This window comes from Heteronotia binoei, chromosome 4, assembly GCF_032191835.1.
Source record: "Heteronotia binoei isolate CCM8104 ecotype False Entrance Well chromosome 4, APGP_CSIRO_Hbin_v1, whole genome shotgun sequence".
NCBI lineage: Eukaryota > Metazoa > Chordata > Lepidosauria > Squamata > Gekkonidae > Heteronotia > Heteronotia binoei.
The window spans coordinates 174,388,818-174,414,426 of NC_083226.1; the positions used below are offsets into that span (position 1 = coordinate 174,388,818).

Here is a 25,609-nt window from a genome sequence, read left to right on the forward strand (position 1 = left end):
AATATTTGTGGAAGAACTCTATGAAGCTTTCGACATGTCATAGTATCAAACAGAACTGTTTTAAAATGATGTATAGATGCTATATGACTCCTAAGAAATTGGCAAAGATGATAATAAGATGCCAGACAGATGTTGGAAATGTAAAAAAAACATTAAGTTTCTTTCTACCATATGTGGTGGACTTGTGAAAGAGCAAAAAAGTATTGGCAGATGATTCAACAAGAAATTTCTAAGATCTTGGGATATGAATTTAAGAAAGTTGCAGAGACTTTTCTGTTGGGATTACAAATGGAAAAATTTCCAAAAGAAGATAGAACTATAATTTGGTACTTGCTTTCAGCTGCTAGGACATTATATGTGCAGTTGTGGAAGCAAGAAAAAATACCAAAAAAATGGGATTGGATTGTAAAAGTTATGACATGGAGCGAAATGGACAAATTAACAAGAATTTTAAGAGACTATGATTTAGAAGTTTTTAAGATGGAGTGGAAAAAGTTCAGAAGATATGTAGCAAAAGAATGGAAAATAAAAGGACATTGGACAATTTTTGATAATGATTAAGTCTTAGAAAAAAGAATATTAATTTTTGTTTTTATTAGTTAAGGGTACCTTGAAACATTAGTACTTTAAGTAAATAACACCGGCGGGGGTCAAATAACGGGGGGAGGGGTGGGTAGAAAGTAGTATATGGGATAGATAAAAGAAGTTATTAATGATGCAAGAAATATAATTTGTTACCATATGTTACCAAATAAAATTGTTTTAACCATCAAAAATGTGCAATGCAGCCCCTATGGAGAAGGGGGGAGAGTATCTTCTCCTCTCCCCCACCCTCTTGCACACCAAAGGCGCATCCCCTGCAAAGGGGGCAGGACCCAGAAGTCATGACAAAGACACACAAAAATACAAAGCAATGCCCAATTGTTACCAAGAGAGCCTTCCAAAATCTCAGCAGTATATATGCGCACACACCCCACAAAAAATAAAAGCATGCAGCCCCCCCTTCCTTACTGAAGACTCACAACTTGAGTTGGACATTAATACCCAGATATTAATGCCCCATCGGCCAGCTTGAAGAAGGCCTTTATCTCACTTCTCCAAGCAAAGCCAGCCAGCAGCTTGGAGAATGGATTTAAAGTTAAAGTTGCTTTCTTTTCAACTCTCCCCCCCCCAATTTATTTTCCTTCCTTCCTTCCTTCCTTCCTTCCTTCCTTCCTTCCTTCCTTCCTTCCTTCCTTCCTTCCTGTCTTGCGGATCTCAAACTCCAGAGGTTTAGTCTATGTGGCTCTTACATTAAGCAAGTTTAGCCACCCCGAACGCACACAGATTGCAGCAGTGGAAGCAATGCGGCCCTATGGAGAAGGGGGGGCATCTTCTCCTCTCCCCCACCCCCTTGCACCCCAAAAATGCATCCCCTGCAAAGGGGGCAGGACCCAGAAAGCAGGACAAACACACACCAAAACACAAAACAATGCACTGTTATTACCCAGTGAGCCTTCAAAAATCTCAGCAATATCTATGCAGGCCCACCCCCACCCCCCAAATAAAAGCACACAGCCCCTCCTCACTGAGGACTCACATCTTGAGTTGGACATTAATATCCAGATACAGACTGCCCTGTTGGTCAGCTTGAAGAAGGCATTTATCTCCTTCAATCACTTCTCCAAGCTAAGCCAAGCCAGCAGCTTGGAGAATGCATTGAAAGTTAAAGTTGCTTTCCTTCCAACTCTCCCTCCCCCATATGAACATATATGAACATATGAAGCTGCCTTATACTGAATCAGACCCTTGGTCCATCATAGTCAGTATTGTCTCCTAAAGAGAGGTGAGGATTTCAGCTTCCAGATTTAAGATTATATCATGATGAAGTCTGTTTGGCATGGATAAAGGATTGGGTGATGTTGTTTAAAAAATTTTATTGTTAGAAGCTCATGGAAATAAATGTGGCTGGCATGCTTATACGTATTACGGAAAGAAAAAGATGGATTTTTTTTTCTCACCATTATATCAGAAATAATTTGTTGAATACATGGATAAAGTACAAGAAATATGGTGATGAAAGAAAGCCATTATGGATAGTACCAGCAGAAGTAATAAAAATAACGGCTGAATCTGATGAAGAGAGAGGGTTGTCATATAATCAATTATTAAAGATTCAAGGTGATAAAATTGAATTAAAATCTGCTGAAGAGCTGAGTAATAAGTATGACTGGTTTCAAATGCAACAAATAAAAAGTTTGATGGATAACGACATTAAATCTGAAGGAATTAGGCGTGAACAAACAGAAATGGAAAAGGTTCTGCTCGGAGACAATGAAAAATTAATATCAAAAATATATAAGTTATTGTTAAAATGGTCTACAGAAGAAGAAGTAGTAAAACCTCAAATGATTAAATGGGCAATTAATGTAAATAAGGAAATACAGATGGATACATGGGAATATCTTTGGAAGAACTCTATGAGAATATCAACATGTCAGAGTATTAAAGAGAATTGTTTCAAGATGATGTATAGGTGGTATATGACTCCTAAAAAGTTGGCAAAGATGAGTAAGAAGATGTCAGATAGATGTTGGAAATGTAAAAAACATGAAGGTTCTTTTTTATCATATGTGGTGGACATGTGGAAAAGCGAAAAAGTTTTGGCAAATGATACAACAAGACATATCTAAGATTCTGGGATATGACTTCAAAAAAGTAGCAGAGACTTACCTGTTGGGATTACAAATGGAAAAATTTCCAAAAGAAGATAGAACAATAATTTGGCACTTGCTCTCAGCTGCTAGGACATTGTATGCGCAGTTGTGGAAGCAAGAAATAATACCAGAGAAATGGGACTGGATTTTGAAAGTTTTATCGTGGAGTTAGATGGATAAATTAACAAGAACACTAAGAGACTATGATATTGAAGGGTTTAAAAATGAGTGGAAGAAATTTAGAAGTTATGTAGAGAAAGAATGGAATGTAAAAAGACATTGGACAATTTTTTAATAATAAGTATTAGGGAAAGTTAGAATATGAATTTAGATTTTGATACTTAAGGGTACCTTTATAAGTTAACTTTAAGTATATAGCTTCGGCGGGAGTCTAGTAATGGAGGGAGGGGGTATAGAAAATATCATATGGGTTAGGGATAGAGGTGATATAAATAGATATTGTTACCATATGTTATCAATAAAACTGTTTAACAACGAAAGTCAGTATTGTCTTCTCAGACTGGCAGCGGCTCTCCAGGGTCTCAAGCTGAGGATTTTCACGCCTACTTGCCTGGACCCTTTTTGGAGATGCCAGGGATTGAACCTGGGACCTTCTGCTTACCAAGCAGATGCTCTACCACTGAGCCACCATCCCTCCCCCCATCTATTTGCCTGTCCGCTTCCTCTTTCTTCCTCTGCAGTACAGCCTTGTCCCACACGTTCCCCAGAGAGCATTTCGATCAAGCTCTCAAAAACTTTTGGCTGCCCCTGGGCTAAAAGAAGCTAGGCTTAATTCCACCAGAGCAAGAGCCTTCTCGGTTGCGGCCCCAATACTCTGGAACACCTTCCCAGAAACCATCAGGGCCCTGTGGGACTTATCCGAGTTCCACAGGGCCTGCAAGACCGAACTGTTTCGGATGGCACATGACATCTAACGGGAGAGGGCTGCCACTGCATCTGAATTTATCACACTTTGGTACTAACTGCCTAGGATCTGTAGGTGTTGAGAAAGGAAATATTATATGCCTGAAGTAACACCATTGCAATGGGGGCAGGACCCAGAAATCACGACAAACACGCACAAAAGCAATGCCCAATTATTACCCAGAGAGCCTTCTAAAATCTCAGCAATAACTATGCTGGCACGCACACGCACTCCAAAAATCAAAGCATTCTTAAGGACTCACATCTTGAGTTGGACATTAACATCCAGATATTGACTGCCCCCCATCGGCCAGCTGGAAGAAAGCCTTTATCTCACTTCTCCAAGCCAAGCCAGCCAGCAGCTTGGAGAATGCATTTAAAGTTGCTTTCTTTCCAACTCTCCCTCCTCCGATCTATTTTTCCTTCCTTCCTTCCTTCCTTCCTTCCTTCCTTCCTTCCTTCCTTCCTTCCTTCCTTCCTTCCTTCCTTCCTCCCGGATCTCAAACATCAGACGTTTATTCTATGTGGCTCTTACATTAAGCAAGTTTGGCCAACCCGAAATGCAGACAGATTGCAGCAGTGGAAACAATGCAGCCCTATGGAGAAGGGGGGCATCTTCTCCCCCACCCCCTTGCACCCCAAAAGCGCATCCCCTGCAAAAGGGGGGGCAGGCCCAGAAATCACAACACACACACACAAAAGCACAAAGCTATGCCCAACTATTAACAAGAGAGCCCTCCAAAAACTCAGCAGTATATATGTGGGCACACCCCAAAATAAAAACACGCAGCCCCCTCTCCTCACTGAGGACTCACATCTTGAGCTGGACATTAATGTCCAGGTATTGCCTGCCCCACTACCCAGCTTGAAGGCGGCATTTATCTCTCCTTCAATCACTTCTGCAAGCCAGACAGTAGCTTGGAGAAGGCACTGAAAGTTAAAGTTGCTTTCTTTCCAACTCAACCTCCCCCAATCTAATTTTTTGTTTCCTTCCTCCCTTCCCGTCTTGCGGATCTCAGAGGTTTATTCTATGCGGCTCTGACATTAAGTCTGGCCACCCCAAATGCACACAGATCGCAGCAGTGGAAGCATCTTCTCCTCTCCCCCACCCCCTTGCACCCCAAGAGTGCATCCCCTGCAAAGGGGGCAGGGCCCAGAAAGCAGGACAAACACACACAAAAAATACCCACACAAAAACACACAATGCACCATTATGACCCAGAGAGCCTTCCAAACGCACGCACCCCAAAACCCAAAGCACGCAGCCCCTGCCTCAATGAGGACTCACATCTTGAGTTGGACATTAATGTCCAGATCGCAGCTGTAGACATAGCAGAACTTCTCCGCTTCCCCCATGGCGGCTGCTCCGGAATCCCTCCCTCTGCTCCTCCTGGGCTTCTCAGGCGCTGATGCCTCCCCGGGCGCCCCTCCCACCGCGCCGGCCCGTTTCTCCAATCAGCGGCCGCCGCAGCGCAGCGGAGGCTCCGCCCCTCCGCGCGCCTTTCTCCGTCATCTTTTTCAAGGGCGAGAGAGGCGCTGCCTTGTCCGACGGCTGAGTTCGCTTTTTTTTTTTCCCGATACAAAGATGGCGGACGCCGACGCGACTGCATCCGCAGGCCGAGGCGAGGCCCAAGATGGTAGCCCCTAGAGGCAAGATTGGAGTCCGCCATTTCTCGGAGGGGGAATACGGAAGAGAAAGAGGGCGGGGCTTCAGCCGACTTTGGACGGAGCGGCGTTAGGAGCAAAATTACTAAGGATGTCGCTTGTGGCGGCTGAATGTTATTTCGTCTTGTAGGCTGAATTTGATTCTGTGCAGCATTATTATATATTATTATTATTATTATTATTATTATTATTTGCATTGTGTTTAAAAGTGTTTCTTCCAGTTGTGTGTGATGTATGTAGTTGGGTTGGCTGTGGATATTTAGGGTTGCCAATCTCCAGGAGGGGGCAGGAGGCCCTTCCCCCACTTCAGAAGCATCAGAAAGCGGGGGTGGGGGAGGGGAATGTCTGCTGGACACTCCATTATTCCCTATGGAGACCGATTCCCATAGGGTACCTTTTAAAATGCCTTCCTTCCATAGGAATAATGAAGGATAGGGGCACCTTTTTGGAGGGCTCATAGAATTGGGCCCCCTGGTCCAATCTTTTTGAAACCTGGTGGGTATTTTGGGGAAAGGCACTGGATGCTATACTGAAAATTTGGTGCCTCTACCTCAAAAAACAGCCCCCCCCCCCGAGCCCCAGATACCCGTGGATCAATTCTCCATTATTTCCTATGGGAATAAGTCTCCATAGGGAATAATGGCATGCCCAGCAGACATTTCCCTCCCCTCCCCCTGCTTTCTGATGACCCAAAAGTGGGGGAGAGTCCCCAAACTGGGGGATCCCTGCCCCCACCTGGGGATTGGCAACCCTACCACCAGTATTGGTTTCTTCAGGGGTCGTTTTGTAGAAAAATAGGTGGTGGAGCTCATTAGCACAACTCCTTAGCATATGCCCCCCCCCCGCACCAGACAAAAGCAACCCGATGCAAGAAAGGAGAGCCCCAGGTGAGTAAGGCCTACTTGGGCTGGCTAGAGATCCAATGGGTCCAATTCTATGAGCCCCAAAAGAAGGTGCCCCTATCCTTCATTATTTCCTATGGAAGGAAGGCATTGAAAAGGTGTGCCGTCCCTTTAAATGTGATGGCCAGAACTCCCTTTGGAGTTCAATGATGCTTGTCACAGCCTTGATCTTGGCCCCACCCCTAATGTCACCTGGCTCCACCCCCAAAGTCTCCTGGCTCCACCCCCAAAGTCCCCAGATGTTTCTTGAATTGGACTTGGCAACCCTACTGTGGAGACAATCAAAACACAACCACAAGGTTATAGCGACAATGAAATAACAATTGTATTATTAGCCATAAACACAAAGAAACATATATCCCTAATAAAGTCCTTAGAGTAGATACATGTGGGAAAAGTCCAACACGAGAACGTCTTCCTCACGTCGTGATTTCTTCCGTGAAATTTTCATCAGTGAAATATGAATTTCCAAATTTTGCTTGAAAATCCCTGGACTTCTGCCCCACCTGTTTCCAATTCTTTTTCAACAGGGGATATTCCACACATTTTCTAAAAAAAAAAACCATAAAAAGAGACCTCATGCTACTGGATAAATATTAAATGATTAATCATTAATACAAAAATAAATCCCAATACTCACAATAACAAATATAAGGTTCTTGCATGACGCTAATAGGGACCGTAGTCTCCACAAAACCTTCGCTTATGACAATTGCTCAAAAGGCTCTAAATCACAGCTCAGGTACCTTGCTGGTATGTTTTTGAAGCTTAAACAACCAACACCTGTCTGTCCCCTTAAAGGGCTCCTGTCATGCAAGAATCTTATATTTGTTTTTGTGAGTATTGGGATTTATTTTTGTATGAATTGTTCATCATTTAATATTTATCCAGTAGCATGAGATCTCTTCTCATGTTTTTAGAAAATTTGTAGAATATCCCCTGTTCTCATGTTGGACTTTTTCCTTATGTATCTACTCTAAGGACTTTATTAGGGACTTATGTTTCTTTGTGTTTATGGTTACTAATACAATTGTTATTTAATTGTCACTATAACCTGGTGGTTGTGCTTTTGATTATAATCCCCAGGGGGGGGGCAGGGGATCCCCCTTTTTGGAGGCCCTCCCCCCACTTTCAGGGTCATCAAAAAGCGGGGGGGGGGAGAGGGAAACATATCCTGAGCACTCCGTTATTCCCTATGAAGATATAGTGGAGAAGTGATCCGCGGTTATCGGGGGGGGGGCTGTTTTTTGAGGTAGAGGCACCGAATTATCTGCATAGCATCTGGAGACTCTCCTCAAAACACCCGCCAAGTTTCAAAAAGATTAGACTGGGGGGTCCAATTCTGTGAGCCCCCAAAGAAGGTGCCCCTATTCTTCATTATTTCCAACGGAGGAAAGGTGTGTGGTCCCTTTCAGTGTGATGGCCAGAACTCCCTTTGGAGATCAAATATGCTTGTCATGCCCTTGTTCCTGGCTCCACCCTCAAAGACTCCTGGCTCCGCCCCCAATGTATCCTGGCTCCACCCCCAAAGTCTCCTGGCTCCACCCCAAAGTCCCCAGATATTTCTTGAGTTGGACTTGGCAACCCTAGTTGGACAGTACTCTAAACCTGTCAGCCCCCCCCTTCAAGGTGTGTATAAATGTCACATGCTTAGTGGCAAAATGTGGGGAGCGTCATTTTTTTTCTTGCGGGGGTGGGGGAATAACAGCTTGTAAATCGCATTTAATACAGGGATGTCAAACTCATTTGTTATGGGGGCCGGATCTGACGTAAATGAGACCTGGAGGGGCGGGGCCATGTCAGGCCGGGTCATATGTGTAACTTTTTTAAAATTAGGTAGCAGAGATATAAACTTTATAAAGGACACAGACAAACATAAAACCTAAACTAAAACATACATAAACATTAGCACTTGGTCTTAAAAGGTGCTTTCTTTGTATTTCTCCCACAGGATCCAGGGAACTGGGCAAAGGAAGCTCTGGCTCTTTCCTTCCTTCCCCAGGGGACCAGGAGGGGAGGAGCCTCAGCCAATAGAAGGAAGAGAGGCATGGCTGAGTAGCTCTACTGTGCAATGGACAGAGCCTGGCACAGCAAGCTCTGCCCCCCCCACCTTCCTCCCGAAGGGAGGAGCCTCAGCCAATGGAGAAAATAGAGGTTTTGCTCTGTAGATCCTGTGCGATTGTGCAATCCTTGCAAAGCAAGCACTTGGTCTTAAAAGGTGCTTTCTTTGTATTTCTCCCATAGGATCCAGGGAACTGGGCAAAGGAAGCTCTGGCTCTTTCCTTCCTTCCCCAGGGAACCAGGAGGGGGAGGAGCCTCAGCCAATAGAAGGAAGAGAGGCATGGCTGAGTAGCTCTACTGTGCAATGGACAGAGCCTGGCACAGCAAGCTCTGTCCCCCCACCATCCTCCCGATGGGAGGAGCCACAGCCAATGGAGAAAATAGAGGTTTTGCTCTGTAGATCCTGTGCGATTGTGCAATCCTTGCAAAGCAAACACTTGGTCTTAAAAGGTGCTTTCTTTGTATTTCTCCCATAGGATCCAGGGAACTGGGCAAAGGAAGCTCTGGCTCTTTCCTTCCTTCCCCAGGGAACCAGGAGGGGGAGGAGCCTCAGCCAATAGAAGGAAGACAGGCATGGCTGAGTAGCTCTACTGTGCAATGGACAGAGCCTGGCACAGCAAGCTCTGTACCCCCACCATCCTCCCGATGGGAGGAGCCTCAGCCAATGGAGAAAATAGAGGTTTTGCTCTGTAGATCCTGTGCAATTGTGCAATCCTTGCAAAGCAAGCCGTTACACAGAAGGAAACAAGAATCATAGAATCATAGAGTTGGAAGGGACCTCTAGGGTCATCTAGTCCAACCCCCTGCACAATGCAGGAAACTCACAAACACTTCCCCCTAAATTCACAGGAAAAGAGAAAACAAGGAGGAAGCAGACAAGAGCCAGTTGCTCGGATAGGAGCCCTCTGGGAGCCTGATTTGGCCCCCGGGCTGCATGTTTGACACCCCTGATTTAATATCAAACACAGAATAAAATCCAACTACCCCACTTGAAAAGTTGACACACTTATTTTGGAAATAAAAGGAACATTAGTAATCCACAAGTGAGGAACTGCACAGCCATTAGGTAGACAGTATACCTTAAGAACATAAGGGAAGCCATGTTGGATCAGGCGAATGGCCCATCCAGTTCAACACTCTGAGTCACATAAGAACATAAGAGAAGCCACGTTGGATCAGGCCAATGGCCCATCCAGTTCAACACTCTGAGTCACAATAGAACATAAGAGAAGCCCTGTTGGATCAGGCCAGTGGCCCATCCAGTCCAACACTCTGTGTCACATAAGAACATAAGAGAAGCCACATTGGATCAGGCCAATGGCCCATCCAGTCCAACACTCTGTGTCACATAAGAACATAAGAGAAGCCTTGTTGGATCAAGCCAATGGCCCATCCAGTCCAACACTCTGTATCACATAAGAACATAAGAGAAGCCATGTTGGATCAGGCCAATGGCCCATGCAGTCCAACACTCTGTGTCACAGAAGAACATTAGAGAAGCCATGTTGGATCAGGCCAGTGGCCCATCCAGTCCAACACTCTGGGTCACACAGTGGCCAAAAAAATTATATATAATTTAATACAATTATATCTTGTCCAAAGTGAAACAATTAATGCACTAATCTTTTTAATATATATATGTTATTATTATTTTTTTAAGGATAGGAATGCAGGGGGGAAAGGAAAGGGCAATGATTTTTGAATTATATATTACAAGGATGATCATTAATCTTAATAAACATATAACGTCAAAAATCTTAATAAGCATATAACATTTACAATGCAAATTTAAAATGCTAATTTCAGATATAAAATAATCAAAAAATACTTTCTCTCCCAATCTCAATATCTTGAACTATTACAGTCGCGTCAATCAAACGTTTAGGAATATGAAGCTTAAACGAACCATTTTATATAAACATACATCACAAAATGATTGCTACATTTAACATTAAATGTTGCCGTCACAATGTGCTGATTCTTAAATGATTCTTAAGATATTAACATATCTTATATTCTGTCACTGTTATAAACAAACAATAGTCCAAAATAAATGCATTAATCCAGGGGTTCCGAATTCATTTGTCATGAGGGACAGATCTGGCATAAATAGGGTTGCCAAGTCCAATTCAAGAAATATCTGGGGACTTTGGGGGTGGAGCCAGGAGACGTTTGGGGTGGAGCCAGGAGCAAGGGTGTGACAAGCATAGTTGAACTCCAAGGGAGTTCTGGCCATCACATTTAAAGGGACCACACACCTTTTTAAATGCCTTTCTTTCATAGGAAATAATGACGGATAGGGCACCTCCTTTGGGGGCTCATAAAACTGGACCCCCTGGCCCAATCTTTTTGAAACTTGGGGGATATTTTGGAGAGTGACACTGGATACTACACTGAAAATTTAGTGCCTCTACCTCAACATACAGCTCCCCCAGAGCCCCAGATACCCACGGATCAATTCTCCATTATTTCCTATGGGAATAAGTCTCCATAGGATATAACCGAGTTCCCAGTAGACATTTCCCTCCCCCCCCCCCCCCGCTTTCTGATGACCCTGAAGCGGGGGGGGGAGGGCCTCCAAACCGGGGATCCCCTGGCCCCACCTGGGGATTGGCAACCCTAGACATAAATGAGACTTTGGGGGCCCAGGCCATGTGTGTTCCTATTTAAGATTAGGTAGCAGAGATCTCTCTCGGCTTGGCTTCGCGAACGAAGATTTAAGAAGGGTGCAATAGTCCACGTTTGCTGCAGGCTCGCTGGTGGCTGACAAGACCAATGTGGGACAGGCAGGTCCGGCCACAGCGGCTGCAGGGAAAAGTCTGATTTAGGGTTGGTCCTGTAGCAGTGCGATTCTTCCTCAATCTCCTTTTGTCCTCAAGACCAGCTATGCGTGCGTTCTCAAAGGAAGAGACAGCCTGGTGGATGGTGTGCCTCCATGCTTTGCAATCTGAGGCTAGGTCAGACCACTGGTGATGGTTGATGTGACAGGTGCCAAGGGATTTCTTCAAGGAGTCCTTGTACCTCTTCTTTGGTGCCCCTCTATTACGATGGCCGGTGGAGAGTTCGCCATACAGGGCAATCTTGGGAAGGCGGTGGTTTTCCATCCTAGAAATATGCCCTGCCCAGCGCAGCTGCGTCTTCAACAGCAGTGCCTCGATGCTGGTAACCTCCGCCCTCTTGAGGACTTCAGTGTTGGTCACAAAGTCACTCCAGTGGATGTTGAGGATGGTGCGAAGGCAGCGCTGATGAAAGCGCTCAAGGAGTCGCAGGTGATGACGGTATAAAACCCACGATTCGGAGCCGTAGATGAGGGTTGTCATCACAACTGACATCACCCTATACAAGAACAAAGGGGAAAAGTCAGGTAGCAGAGATAGAAACTTTATAAAGGACACAGACAAACACAATTAAATATTTTTAAAAAAACCCTTAAACGTACTTAAAACATTAGCACTCATTGGTTCTTTTATTGTCTATTTTATTGTCTCCAATGGAGACAAGAGCATAGCCAATTGAAATAATTTAGTGAGTATACATGGGAGTATCTTGAATAAAACTCAAGAAAATATGTATTTAAAATATTGTTTAAAATAGTTTTCTTATTTTTATTATTATTTTTTAAAATACTGTAAGAACATAAGAGAAGCCCTGTTGGATCAGGCCAGTGGCCCATCCTGTCCAACACTCTGAGTCACATAAGAACATAATAGAAGCCCTGTTGGATCAGGCCAGTGGCCCATCCAGTCCAACACTCTGTGTCACATAAGAACATAAGAGAAGCCATGTTGGATCAGGCCAATGGCCCATCCAGTCCAACACTCTGTGTCACATAAGAGAAGCCCTGTTCGATCACGCCAATGGCCCATCCAGTTCAACACTCTGAGTCACATAAGAACATAATAGAAGCCCTGTTGGATCAGGCCAGTGGCCCATCCAGTCCAACACTCTGTGTCACACAGTGGCCAAAAAACCCAGGTGCCATCAGGAGGTTCACAAGTGGGACTAGAAGCCCTTCCCTTTGCCCCCCCTCCCAAGCACCAAGAATACAGAGCATCACTGCCCCAGACAGATAGTTCCAACAATACGCTATGGCTAATAGCCACTGATGGACCTCTGCTCCATATTTTTATCCAATTCCCTCTTGAAGCTGGCTATGCTTGTAGCTGCCACCACCTCCAGCAGCAGTGAATTCCACATGTTAATCACCCTTTGGGTGAAGAAATACTTTCTTTTATCAATTCTAACCCGACTGCTCAGCAATTTCATTCTTGTATTGTGAGAAAGGGAGAAAAGGATTTCTTTCTCTACTTTCTCCATCCCATGCATAATCTTGTAAACCTTTATCATGTCACCCCGCAGTCAATGTTTCTTCAAGCTAAAGAGCCCCAAGCGTTTTAACCTTTCTTTCTAGGGAAAGTGTTCCAAATTTCTGTTCAATTATTTTATTAAAAGACTGTTTAATTTTTTATGACGTGCTGTCATAAAACTGGTGAGCTTTCTGAAAACTCCAAATAGAGGACAGAAGCGCAGTCTGTTTGCAGCCACACCTCTTTTGGGAAACGGTCGTATCCATTTTGGAATTTCATGGACTTTGTGTAGCTTTGCAAGCCAAGAGAGAACGTTGTACAATTTTTTTTTTTTGTAGAAGGGGATTTTTGGAATACCACTGGATATTGTTTAGTATAAAAATAGTTTTGGTATATGCGTTAGGAAAAACCCTCACGGAGCGTTCTATATTTATTTGCTCTCTATTTTGACCTGGAGGTTGGCAATGGCGTTATAATTTCATTGTCGGATCCTATTAAGATGAGGTTGAGTAATGTTTGCTGAGCACAACATGGGATTAGCATTTGTAGAGTTGTGAAATAGCGGACTCTTGCTTTGTTCACAGTCAGCCAAAAGATTAACGCAGGGGTGTTAAAAATGTGGCCTAGGGGATGAATCAGGTCCCCAGAGGGCTCCTATCAGCCCCCCAAGCAACTGGCTGTCATCTGCTTCCTTCTTCCTGTATCTTGCTTCCTTCTTCCTTGAGAGCCAGTTTGGTGTAGTGGTTAAGTGAGTGGACTCTTATCTGGGAGAACTGGGTTTGATTCCCCACTCCTCCACTTGCACCTGCTGGAATGGCCTTGGGTCAGCCATCGCTCTGGCAGAGGTTGTCCTTGAAAGGGCAGCTGCTGTGAGAGCCCTCTCCAGCCCCACCCACCTCACAGGGTGTCTGTTGTGGGGGAGGAAGATATAGGAGATTGTAAGCCGCTCTGAGTCTCTGATTCAGAGAGAAGGGCGGGGTATAAATCTGCAATTCTTCTTCTTCTTCTTCTGCATTATAACTTGCTTTGCCAGGCTTGCTCAATCGCACAGGAGCTACAGAGCAAAGCCTCTGTTTTCTCCATTGGCTGAGGCACCTCTAGGGTTGCCAAGTCCAATTCAAGAAGTATCTGGGGACTTTGGGGGTGGAGCCAGGAGCCTTTGGGGGCGGAGCCAGGAGCCAGGGTGTGACAAGCATAATTGAACTCCAAGGGAGTTCTGGCCATCGCATTTAAAGGGACAGAACACCTTTTAAAATGCCTTCCTTCCATAGAAAATAATAGATAGGGGTACCTTCTTTTGGGGCTCATAGAATTGGACCCCCTGGTCCAATCCTTTTGAAACTTGGGAGGTATTTGGGGGAGAGGCACTAGATGCTATACTGAAAATTTGGCGTCTCTATCTCAAAAAACGCCCCCCCCCAGAGCCCCCGATACCCGCAATACCCACCAATCAATTCCCCATCATTCCCTATGGAAATCGTTCATGGAGGTGCATAATGGCTATGGGGGAGGAGCTCCCCCCCCCCCCGGCCAGCTGGCTGGGGGAGGGGGGAAGCCTGTAAAACCGGGGGATCCCCCGCTGGGACCTGGGGATTGGGAAGCCTAGACTCCTCCCTTGGGGTGGAAGGGGGGTGGAGACAGAGCTTGCTTTGCCAGGCTCTCTCAATAGCACAGCACAGCTACTGAGCCAAACCTCTCTTCCTCCTATTGGCTGAGTCTCCTCCCCCTCCTGAGCTTCCCTTGCCCAGTTCCCTGGATCCCATGGGAGAAATACAACGGTCTCATTTATGTCAGATCCGGCCCTCATAACAAATGAGTTTGACACCCCTCGCCTAAATGAAACAGTGGTGTCCAGAACTCACATTGCATTATCTGTGCGGTGTGGAAAGATTGGCAACAGTGTATCAAGATTGCCAAAATCCCAGTTACTCATTTCCCGGCTTGGCATTTGTGGCAGAACTATCTAGCATCAATTCACCCGTTGAGTCTTTTAACCCCTCAAGGTTAATTGTGTGCAAAATGTCTATTCTCCTCTGAATAATGGAGGAAAATGAATAATTGGTTTTGCCCCAGAAGAGAAAAAAGAAAGACAAGATTCATAATGTTTGCATATATTTATTACTAACAGTGTAAAAAAAAAAATACCCAGTGTGGTGTAGTGATTAGAGTGCAAGTTTGGTGTTATGGTTAAGTGTGCGGACTCTTATCTGGGAGAACTGGGTTTGATTCCCCGCTCCTCCACTTGCACCTGCTGGAATGGCCTTGGGTCAGCCATAGCTCTGGCAGAGGTTGTCCTTGAAAGGGCAGCTGCTGTGAGAGCCTTCTCCAGCCCCACCCACCTCACAGGGAGGAAGGGAAAGGAGATTGTCAGCGCTCTGAGACTCTTCGGAGTGGAGGGCGGGATATAAATCCAATATCTTCATCTACCTCACAGGGTGTCTGTTGTGGGGGAGGAAGGGAAAGGAGATTGTGAGCCGCTCTGAGACTCTTCGGAGTGGAGGGCAGGATATAAATCCAATATCTTCATCTACCTCACAGGTGTCTGTTGTGGGGGAGGAAGGGAAAGGAGATTGTGAGCCGCTCTGAGACTCTTCGGAGTGGAGGGCGGGATATAAATCCAATATCTTCATCTACCTCACAGGTGTCTGTTGTGGGGGAGGAAGGTAAAGGAGATTGTGAGCCACTCTGAGACTCTTCGGAGTGGAGGGCGGGATATAAATCCAATATCTTCATCTACCTCACAGGGTGTCTGTTGTGGGGGAGGAAGGTAAAGGAGATTGTGAGCCGCTCTGAGACTCTTCGGAGTGGAGGGTGGGATATAAATCCAATATCTTCATCTACCTCACAGGGTGTCTGTTGTGGGGGAGGAAGGTAAAGGAGATTGTGAGCCACTCTGAGACTCTTTGGAGTGGAGGGCGGGATATAAATCCAATATCTTCTTCTTCTTCTTCAAGGGTCATTTTGTAGAAAAAGAGGTGCCGGAGCTCACTAGCACAAATCAATCGCAGGTGCCACACACCGCTGACATCACCGGAAGGCAAATTACATTATATCAGCTCAGTATCTACCTTAAAAGACTTCTCGAATTATAATTGTTGTAATAAAATCTTCTTCCCATCATACTTTTAAAGTTACTTTCTCCTAAGCGGCCACAGTGACGTGATAAAGATTTCCATCTGTCTGCTTTATAGGGTTTGACTATGTCTCCATTTTTTTTTTTTTGAGGGGGGGAGAAATATTAGAAAGTCTGTCAAATCTTAAGAGTTCAGCAAAAGTCTCATGGGGGGGTTGAACAAATGGAGCCCAGAAGCAATTTTTTTGGGGGGGAGGGGTTAAGAAAGAAAGAACGCAATAACATTTAGAGCAGGGGTGTCAAACTCATTTTGTTACGAGGGCTGAATCTGATATAAATGGAACCTTGTTGGGCCATGCCAGACCGGGCCTTGTATGTACCTATTTAAGATTAGGTAGCAGAGATAGTCGAAGAAGAAGAAGAAGAAGAAGAAGAAGAAGAAGAAGAAGAAGAAGAATTGCAGATTTATACCCCACCCTTCTCCCTGAATCAGAGACTTAGAGTGGCTTACAACCTCCTATATCTTCTCCCCCCACGACAGACACCCTGTGAGGTGAGCGGGGCTGGAGAAGGCTCTCCCAGCAGCTGCCCTTTCAAGGACAACCTCTGCCAGAGCTATGGCTGACCCAAGGCCATTCCAGCAGCTGCAAGTGGAAGAGTGGGGAATCAAACCCAGTTCTCCCAGATAAGAGTCTACACACTTAACCACTACACTGAACTGGCTCCTTATAAACTTTATAAAGGACACAGACAAACACAATTAAAGATTTTTTTTTTAAAAAAAATGCTTAAAACCTTAGCACTCATTGGTGTTAAAGGCGCTCTCTTTATATTTCTCCAATGGGATTTAGGGTATTGGGCAAAAGAAGCTCTGGCTCTTTCCTTCCTTCCCCAGGGGACCAGGAGGTAGAAGAGCCTCAGCCAATAGAAGGAAGAGAGGCTTGGCTCAGTAGCTCTGTGAAAGAGAGAACCTAGCAAAGCAAGCTCTGCCTCCCTCCCCTTCCTTCCCAAGGGAGGAGCCTCAGCCAATGGAGAAAATAGAGGCTTTGCTCTGTAGCTCCTGTGCAGCTGAGCAAGCCTGGCAAAGCAAGCTGTGATGCAGAAGGAAGTAAGAGAGGGGAAGAAGGAGCAGATGACAGCCAGTCACTTGGCGGGGGGGGGGGCTGATAGCAGCCCTCTGGGGGCCTGATTCAGCCCCCGGGCTATATGTTTGACACACCTGATTTAGAGGTTCCGGAGTTCTGCTCCTGTGAGCTCCTGCCTGAGCTTAGCAATATAATCCCCCCAAACGAATGAAGACACTAAAATGTGGAGAGGCTAGTCTGCATAATGACCCTGGTATGAGAGGATGGGAGAAGAGATTGGATTTATACCCCACCCTTTACTACCCGAAGGAGTCTCAGAGAATCTTACAATCTAGGGTTGCCAATCCCCAGGTGGGTGAAGATACACACTAGGCTACACAGAGGAATGAAGTTGCGATCAAATAAATCAAAACCACTCTGTAAAAATATATATTTACAAAATGTGATTCATGCAAGAAAAAAAAAGTGCCATTCAGCAACCTCATCATTTTACATACCGCTTGTGCATGTTTATGCACACACACACACACACACACACACACATATGTATATGTGTGTGTGTGTATTTATATATCAGTCCAAATCATAAATAAATCCAAGACATGAATCCAAAAAGAGCTCCAAAGGACAGCTAGCAGTGTAAAGTCCGTTTCGGACCACCAGGTCCTTCCTCCAGGAAGGGTCTTGCAGAACTTGCGGTATGTGTGTGGAGAATTTCACAATGCTCAGATCGTTCACAAATTTATGCACAACATTGGAACGCTGCCGCCTCCATCTGGTCAGCAAGTTAATTGCAATTAACTTGCTGACCAGGTGGAAGCAGCAGCATTCCTGTTTTGACAATCCTATTATAATCTCCTTTCCCTTCCCATCCTCTCCCCACAACAGACACCCTGTTGGGGCAGAGAGAGCTCTGACAGAAACTACTCTTTCCAGAACAGGTCTGACAGATTTATGACTGACGGAAGGTCATTCTACCAGCAGCTGCAAATGGAGGAGTGGGGAATCAAACCAGTTCTCCCAGATAAGAGTCCGCACACTTAACCACTACACCAAACTGGCTCTTGGAGGTATCCTATGAAAATACTGGCCCATCGGACTCTACTAAAGCTTCCAAGAACTGTCAAGATTGGGCCAGTCTGTGCCATCCAGGTATTTTAATGTATTTTTTTTTCTAATGGCAAACTAGAATTATGTTTATATTTATGCTGCATGTTAAAAGTTAAATTAGTTGGAGAGGAAAAACTTCTGGGAAAGAAATGTCCTCATTTTGACCCAGGCTTATCAGCAATAGAATAATTAACAGACATTCTCACATTCTGACGTAACTTTTTTTTTGTTGATTTCCCACGCTAATGCAACCCAGATCAAAGGTTTTCTGAATTCCTTAATTTTACTATTCTGCTATTGCGTTTTAGCTTTGTACCATTTTTATCAGAAAAGTCTGTAATGCAACGTTAACCATCGGCTTTAACCTGATGTTGTTAAGTACAATAGGAAGTCCGGGACTAAATAGACCCACTCAAAACCTTGCCGAGGCGATGATATTAGCGGGGAAGGCGGTCATCGCCTTGGGGTGGAAAGATAAAAGTAAATGGTCAATAGAAATCTGGCACAATTATTTGTTTGATTTCATACAGTCTGACATCGTGGCAACAATCAACAAGGATTCCACGGGGGAAGATAAAGTCAAGGAAATCGAGTCCAGATGGAAGCTCTATTTAGAACGGATGTCGGAACAAAGAAGGAAGGGCATCCAGTGGAAGATCAAGACTTTGTGCCCGTGGCTGAGGGGCAAAGATTAAGAGTAGATGGGGAGGGATGGGGCGGGGTGGAAGGGCTTTTTGTAAATGACACAAACATACGTTGTCATGGTCAATTTTATAAGAGTTAATAAAAAATAATAATGTGAAAAGCTTTGTACCATTTTGCATTCTAAACCCCACCAGCTGTATGCACGTCTGCGGACTGTACCTCATTCCTCATCTGAAGAAGTGCGCCTGCAAACAAAGGCTTACGTTCTGAATAAAAGTTGGTCAGTCTTAACGGTGCTGCCGGACTCCTGCCTTGTTCCGAAATAATCCCGCGTCTGAAACTGCAGATTCCACTTTCGCCAGTAGATGGGACTCAAACCTAAGAGTTGGAGCCTCTTCCATTACAGGGGGACGTCTCTAAAAAAGAAGACTCGAGTCCAGAACGCATACATCTCTTTCAAACATCAAAGCAAATGAAGGAGGAAGAAGAAGAAGAAAGCGACCCCCCCCTCTCCTCCCCTTACACCCAACTAAATCTCTTCTCTGCCTTTTTTGACTTCCAAAAGAAAAATGGGCTTTTCAAAAATCTTCCTGATTAGATTGGAACAAAAAGATGATGCATCCGTCCGGGATGAATCACAAGGCGCGAAGCGTTCTGTCACCCTTTAGATATAGACCTGAAATGCTTAGCTGGAATTTATAGCCACCGTCTAGGAGCTGCTAAACTCTGTTTACCCATACGGGAGAATTGGGTGCCGTTCCAGCCGTTCCTCAGAGAGATCGCTTACTTTATCACGTTGATGGATCCAGAAAATACAATAACTCTCCTTTCTAATACGCAGGGCCTACAGGAGATTCTTTATCAGCGTTCCTGGGGGTTTTAATCTCATTTTGTGGGGATAGAGACCCCTCCCCCCATCCCATCTCTCATTTTGAGATGTGTGCACACACACCAAAGACTCACATAATTGTAACTCCTTGCTATGGAATCCCCCACCACCTCCTTTTTCTTGGCAGGAAACTGGTCTTCTGCTATCAAAAGTCACGCCTAAAATGAGATGTGAACTTCATTTTGTGAGCTTGCATTTAGGCGAGAGAGGGGGAGAGAGAGAGAGATAGAGAGATAAATGCATGGGTATATAGTGGTGGAGAATAGCGGGACTTTTTTAAAAAAGCAGGAACTCCTTTGCATATTAGGCCGCATACCCCTGATGTAGCCAATCCTCCAAAAGCTTACAAGGCTTTTATAGAATCATCGAATCATAGACGGAGACGAGTTCTCCAGGGTCATCTCGTCCAAGCCCCTGCACAATGCAGGAAACTCACAAACACCTCCCCCTAAATTCACAGGATCTGCATTGCTGTCAAATGGCCATCTAGCCTCTATTTAAAAACCTCCAAGGAAGGAGAGCCCACCACCTCCCAAGGATGCCTGTTCCACTGAGGAACCGCTCTCACGGTCAGGAAGTACTTCCTAAAGTTGAGCTGAAAGCTCTTTTGATTTAATTTCAACCCATTGGTTCTGGTCCTACTTTCTGGGGCCACAGAAAACAATTCCACACCATCCTCTATAGGACAGCCCTTCAAGGACTTGAAATGGTGATCGTATCACCTCTCAGCTGCTTCCTCTCTAGGCTAAACATCCCCAGCTCCTTCAACCTTTCTTCATAGGACTTGGTCTCCAGACCCCTCACCATCTTCGTTGCCTTCCTCTGACCTGTTCCAGTTTGTCTATATCCTTCTTAAAATGTGGTGCCCCAAACTGAACACAATACTCCAGGTGAGGTCTTACCAGAGGAAAGCGATACTATCACTTCATATGATCTGGACACTACCCTTCTCTTTGTTGTTGTTCAGTTCGCACAGTCGAGTCCGACTCTTTTCCACCCCATGGACAAAGTCACGCCAGGCCCTCCTGTCTTCCACCATCCTCCGAAGTCTGCTGAAATTCATGTTTGTTACATCAGTAACGCTGCCCAGCCATCTCCTCTTTTGCCGTCCCCTTCTTCTTTTGCCTTCTGTCTTTCCCAGCATACAGCCCAAAACTGCATTTGCCTTTTTTTAGCTACCGCATCACACTGTTGACTTATTAGGAGTCAAGTTGCACCTTAAAGACCAACAAAGTTTTTATTCAGAACGTAAGCTTTCGAATGCAGGCGTACTCCTTCAGACGAGGGGATAAGGTACAGTGGGCTGAAATATGTGTAGTTGGTGGGTTAAGAGTGTAAACGGATACAAAATTAGGATCGCATGGCAAAATAGTGTATTAAAATAGTGTAGCTGGCCGCCCTGGTGGATGACTTCCAGCGGCATCTGGATCGAGGCGGCTTGGCGGTGCTGATGCTGTTAGATCTATCCGCTGCGTTCGATACGGTCTACCATCGGCTACTGACCCGCCACCTAGCCTACGCAGGGATCTAGGGGTCGGCCTTACAATGGCTTTCCTCTTTCCTTGATGGTCAGGGACAAAGAGTGGCAATTGGGGGAGACCTGTCCCGGAGGAACCCCGCTTAACTGTGGAGTGCCACAGGGGGCGGTGCTCTCCCCGATGTTTAAAATCAACATGCGCCCTATGGAGAAACGCCATCTTAGTCAATGTTGGTGTTTCATTGGAAGGGAACATTAACTACTAAAGTAGGCTTTGGCCTAGCCTCCCTCCATCCCCTCCTCCCTTCCAGAGTTAAACCAGCTCCTCTAGGGGGAAAGCCTCCTAGAGGGGCAGGAAGTTCTTTAGCCTTCCCCTCATTCCCTCCTCCCTTCTGGAGTTAAACCAGCAACTCTAGGGGGGAAAGCCTCCTAGAGGGGCAGGAAGTTCTTTTGTTCTTTTATTTGAGTTAGGCGGGAAAAGGCCAGTTCTCAGCTGGCGCTCAAAGGAAGAGGTGGCCAGTGTGTGGGCTCCTGACTATGGGAGAGGCCTACTCAAGAGGAGGAGGACCCCAGGCAGTCAGACCGAGTAAGTAATTCACAAGGTAGACCAAGTTTACACCAGGGACGAGAGGATGCGTTTAAATCCACCTTTTATCTGCCCTCCTTGTTGCTGATCAGGTGCTGTGCTAAACTTTTACATGTAACTGTGTTTTTTTTTTGTTCTCTTCTTATTAAACATTTTTTCTGTTTTGAATGCTGGCAGTCAAACTCTGTACCACATAGATCCCGACCGCTTAGACCACACTGCTTTATAAAGGGGGCCCCGGGGAAGGGGGAAGGCATGCAGTTGGATAAGGTGCCAATCCTCCAGGGGTTCCCTGAAGAAGTGCTGTGGTCTCTGTGAAACCCAAGTGCAGGGTGGCAGAGGACCTTGAGGCCTGGCCTCATAGCTGGAGAGGGGAATTGGGAGTCCTGTTCCTCTCAATCTGAACCCCTAGACTGAGCAGGTGGTGGCAGCGAGCCCAAGTGGCCGGGGGAAAAAATAGCTCCCTCCAGGAGTTGGCGACTCAAGAGGGAGTTGACGGGACCGAGTCTGAAAGCAGAATCGGGCCGGTTCCGTCACACGCCCCCTTGCCCAGATTGCCTGGAGGTATGGGTTGGATTGTCACCAATATGCTGATGACACCCAGCTCTATCTACTGATGGACGGCCGGCCTGGCTGTGTCCCAGAAAATCTAGATCTGGCACTGCAGGCTGTGGTGCGGTGGTTCAGATTGAGTAGGTTGAAGCTGAATCCAGCGAAGACAGAGGTCCTTTGCCTGAGTCGGGGCGGTCTGGGAAGGGAAATCCCCCCTACCAGCATTTGATGGTGCGCCACTGAAAATGGCGCACAAGGTCAAGAGCTTGGGGGTACTGCTGGAGCCTGCCCTGACAATGGAGGCCCAGATAGCAGCCACTGCTAAATCTGCTTTTTTTCATCTTAGGCAGGTGAGGCAGTTGGTCCCCTTCCTGGAGCGCAACAACCTGTCAATAGTGATCCATGCAACAGTCACCGCAAGGTTGGACTACTGTAGTGCCCTCTACGTGGGGCTGCCCCTGTGCCGAACCTGGAAACTACAGCTAGTGCAGAACACAGCAGCCAGGCTGCTATTGGGGCTCCCTAGGTGGGAGCACATACAGCCGGGGCTGCGGGAACTGCACTGGCTGCCAATGGTGTACCGGATTCGTAGCCTCCCTGAGCCTGCCTAGGCGGGGAGGGCGGGGGTATAAATAAAAGTGATTATTATTATTATTATTATTATTACATGATGCTGGTTATTACCTTTAAAGCCCTATATGGTCAAGGACCTGCCTACCTTAGGGACTGTCTCTCCCTATATATACCCCAGAGGGTACTCCGATCTCAAAACCTTGTTGGTAATCCTTGGGCCAAAGGAGGCCAAACTGAAAGTCACCAGAGAAAGGGCCTTTTCGATCACTGCCCCCCACTGGTGGAACCAACTGCCAGAGGAAGTGCGGGCCTTGTGGGACCTTGGCCAGTTCCGCAGGGCCTGCAAAGCCATCCTCTTTCAGCTGGCCTTTAATTAACATGGAGCCACATCGTAGATGGAAGACCGTCGCCACTGAAGAATTGAATAAGACATAGCACCTAGATCCTAGCGCCAAATGAAATGAAATGCTGATTTTAATTAATGAATCTACAATTTTTATAGAATGTACTATTTTTATAATATGTGTTCTTTTAACTATTGTGATGTTTTTATGTTGTGAGCCTGCTTCGGCGGGGGAGGGCGGGATATAAATCAAATCAAAATTAAATTAATGAAATTAAATTAGAAGGCCATTTGGTCTGGATAGCCATAATAGGTAATAAAAGTTGCCTGTTAATTGGCGTCGTTGCAAGTCTAGGTAAATTACGAAAGGACATGTATTTCCTTGCCCACCTAATTTTGCTTTTCAACATCATTCTATAGATTATAAACATCATTCTAGATTGCCATTAGAAAAAAAAGAATACATAAAATGAAAATGGGTTAAGTGTATGTAATGCAAGAAACAGCCAATGTCCTTTATTTGAATATGTCAATACAAAACATTATTCTGATACACTATTATTAAAGAGAAATACATTGGAATACTGTGGATGTATAGCTATACTCACTGAGAGTGGGTTTAGCATATGTAATGAGATAAAAAAAACCCCCAATATCCCTGTTCAGTCCTGGGGAGGTGTTTGTTCCAAGTTTCATAATAATTTGGAATTTAGCAATTTCTCTCTCCATTCAGTTCTTGAAGTTCCTTTTCAGTAAAACAGCTGCTTTGAGGTCACCCATTGGATGCTCTGGAAGGTTAAAGTGTTCTCCCACAGGTTTCTCAGTTCTGTAATTCCTGATGTCAGATTTGTGTCCATTTATCCTTTGGCGGAGGGTTGGTCCTCTTTGCCCTATGTATGAAGGGCATTGTTGGCATTTAATGGCATATATAATGTTGGAAGATGAACAAGTGAATGAGCCTGAGATGGTGTAGTTAATGTTGTTAGGCCCAGTGATTGTGTTGTCTGGGTGTATGTGGCAGCCAAGTTGGCACTTGGGTTTATTGCAAGCTCTGGTGCCAAAGTCCATGTTCAGATGAGATGCTGTATTATTGTGGGTGAGGAGTTGTTTGAGACTGGGGGGCTGTCTGTGTGCAACAAAAGGTTTACCCCCCCCCCCCCAACCTAGTACTTTTGAAAGAGAGCTGTCACTGTCCAATAAAGGTTGTAAGTTGTTAATGATACGCTGAACTGTTTTCAGTTGAGAGTTGTGTGTGACCACTAGTGGTGTTCTGTTATTATCTCTTTCGGGTCTGTCTATGAACAAATGAAGCTGCCTTATATTGAATCAGACCCTCGGTCCATCAAAGTCAGTATTGTCTTCTCAGACTGGCAGCAGCTCTCCAGGGTCTCAAGCTGAGGTTTTTCACACCTATTTGCCTGGAGCCTTTTTAGTTGGAGATGCCGGGGATTGAACCTGGGACCTTCTGCTTCCCAAGCAGATGCTCTACCACTGAGCCACCGTCCCTCCCAAGTAGCAGGTTTTCTCTGGGTATCATTCTGGCTTTGTTAATCTGTGTCCTGACTTCATCAGGTGGGTACTTTAGCTCCCAAAAGGTTTGTTGTAGATCCCTCAGGTGTGAATCTCTGTCCATAGGATTAGAGCAAATGCGGCTGTAGCATAATGCCTGGCTGTATACAATGGATTGTTCGATATGTTTCATAGTAGCTGGAGGCCTGCAGGTATATTTGTCGGTCAGTAGATTTCCGGTATAAGTTGGTGTCAATGCGTCCATTGTTTATTTTTACAGTGGTGTCCAGAAAATGTATTTCTTGCATAGACTGGTTCGTTGTCAGGTTGATGGTAGGGTGAAAGTCATTGAATGCTTGGTGAAATGCGTCCAGGGCTTCTTTACCATGTGTCCAGACCATTCCTTGTTGGTTTTCTGGAGGTATGCAGTGAAGCACGGTTGAGGAGAAGAGACAGACATATGGGAAAGAGCCAAATGTATGGAATTGATTTTATTGTATGTTCTGGATTTTTTTTAAATACTCTGTGTGGTTTTTAACTGTTGTTAGTTGTCCTGAGCCTGTTAGGGGAGGGTGGGATATAAATTTGATTAAATAACTAAATAAATATTTTTACCAGACTCTGGGGCGACATCACATCACAACGTTTTCATGGCAGACTTTTTTATGGGGTGGTTTGCCGTTGCCTTCCCCAGTCATCCACACTTTCCCCCCAGCAAGCTGGGTACTCATTTTACCGACCTCAGAAGGATGGAAGGTTGTGTCAACCTTGAGCTGGCTACCTGAACCCAGCTTCCATCGGAATTGAACTCAGGTCTCGAGCAGAGCTTCGACTGCAGTACCGCAGCTTTACCACTCTGCGCCACGGGACTGCCTTTAAATAGATAGATAGATAGATAGATAGATAGATAGATAGATAGATAGATAGATAGATAGATAGATAGATAGATAGATAGGCAGGCAGGCAGGCAGGCAGGCAGGCAGACAGACAGACAGACAGATAGATAGATAGATGATAGGTAGGTAGGTAGATAGATAGATAGATAGATAGATAGATAGATAGATAGATAGATAGATAGATAGATAGATAGATAGACAGACAGACAGACAGACAGACAGACAGACAGATAGATAGATAGATGATAGGTAGGTAGGTAGGTAGATAGATAGATAGATAGATAGATAGATAGATAGATAGATAGATAGATAGATA

At 45.3% G+C, this 25,609-nt stretch overlaps 1 protein-coding gene across 1 annotated transcript in view; it reads right to left on the minus strand.

The window, feature by feature from the left end:
* The window catches only part of LOC132570176 (phosphatidylinositol 3-kinase catalytic subunit type 3-like), a 181,059-nt gene that overhangs the window by 118,142 nt on the left and 37,308 nt on the right, over positions 1-25,609 (minus strand). The window lies entirely within an intron of this gene.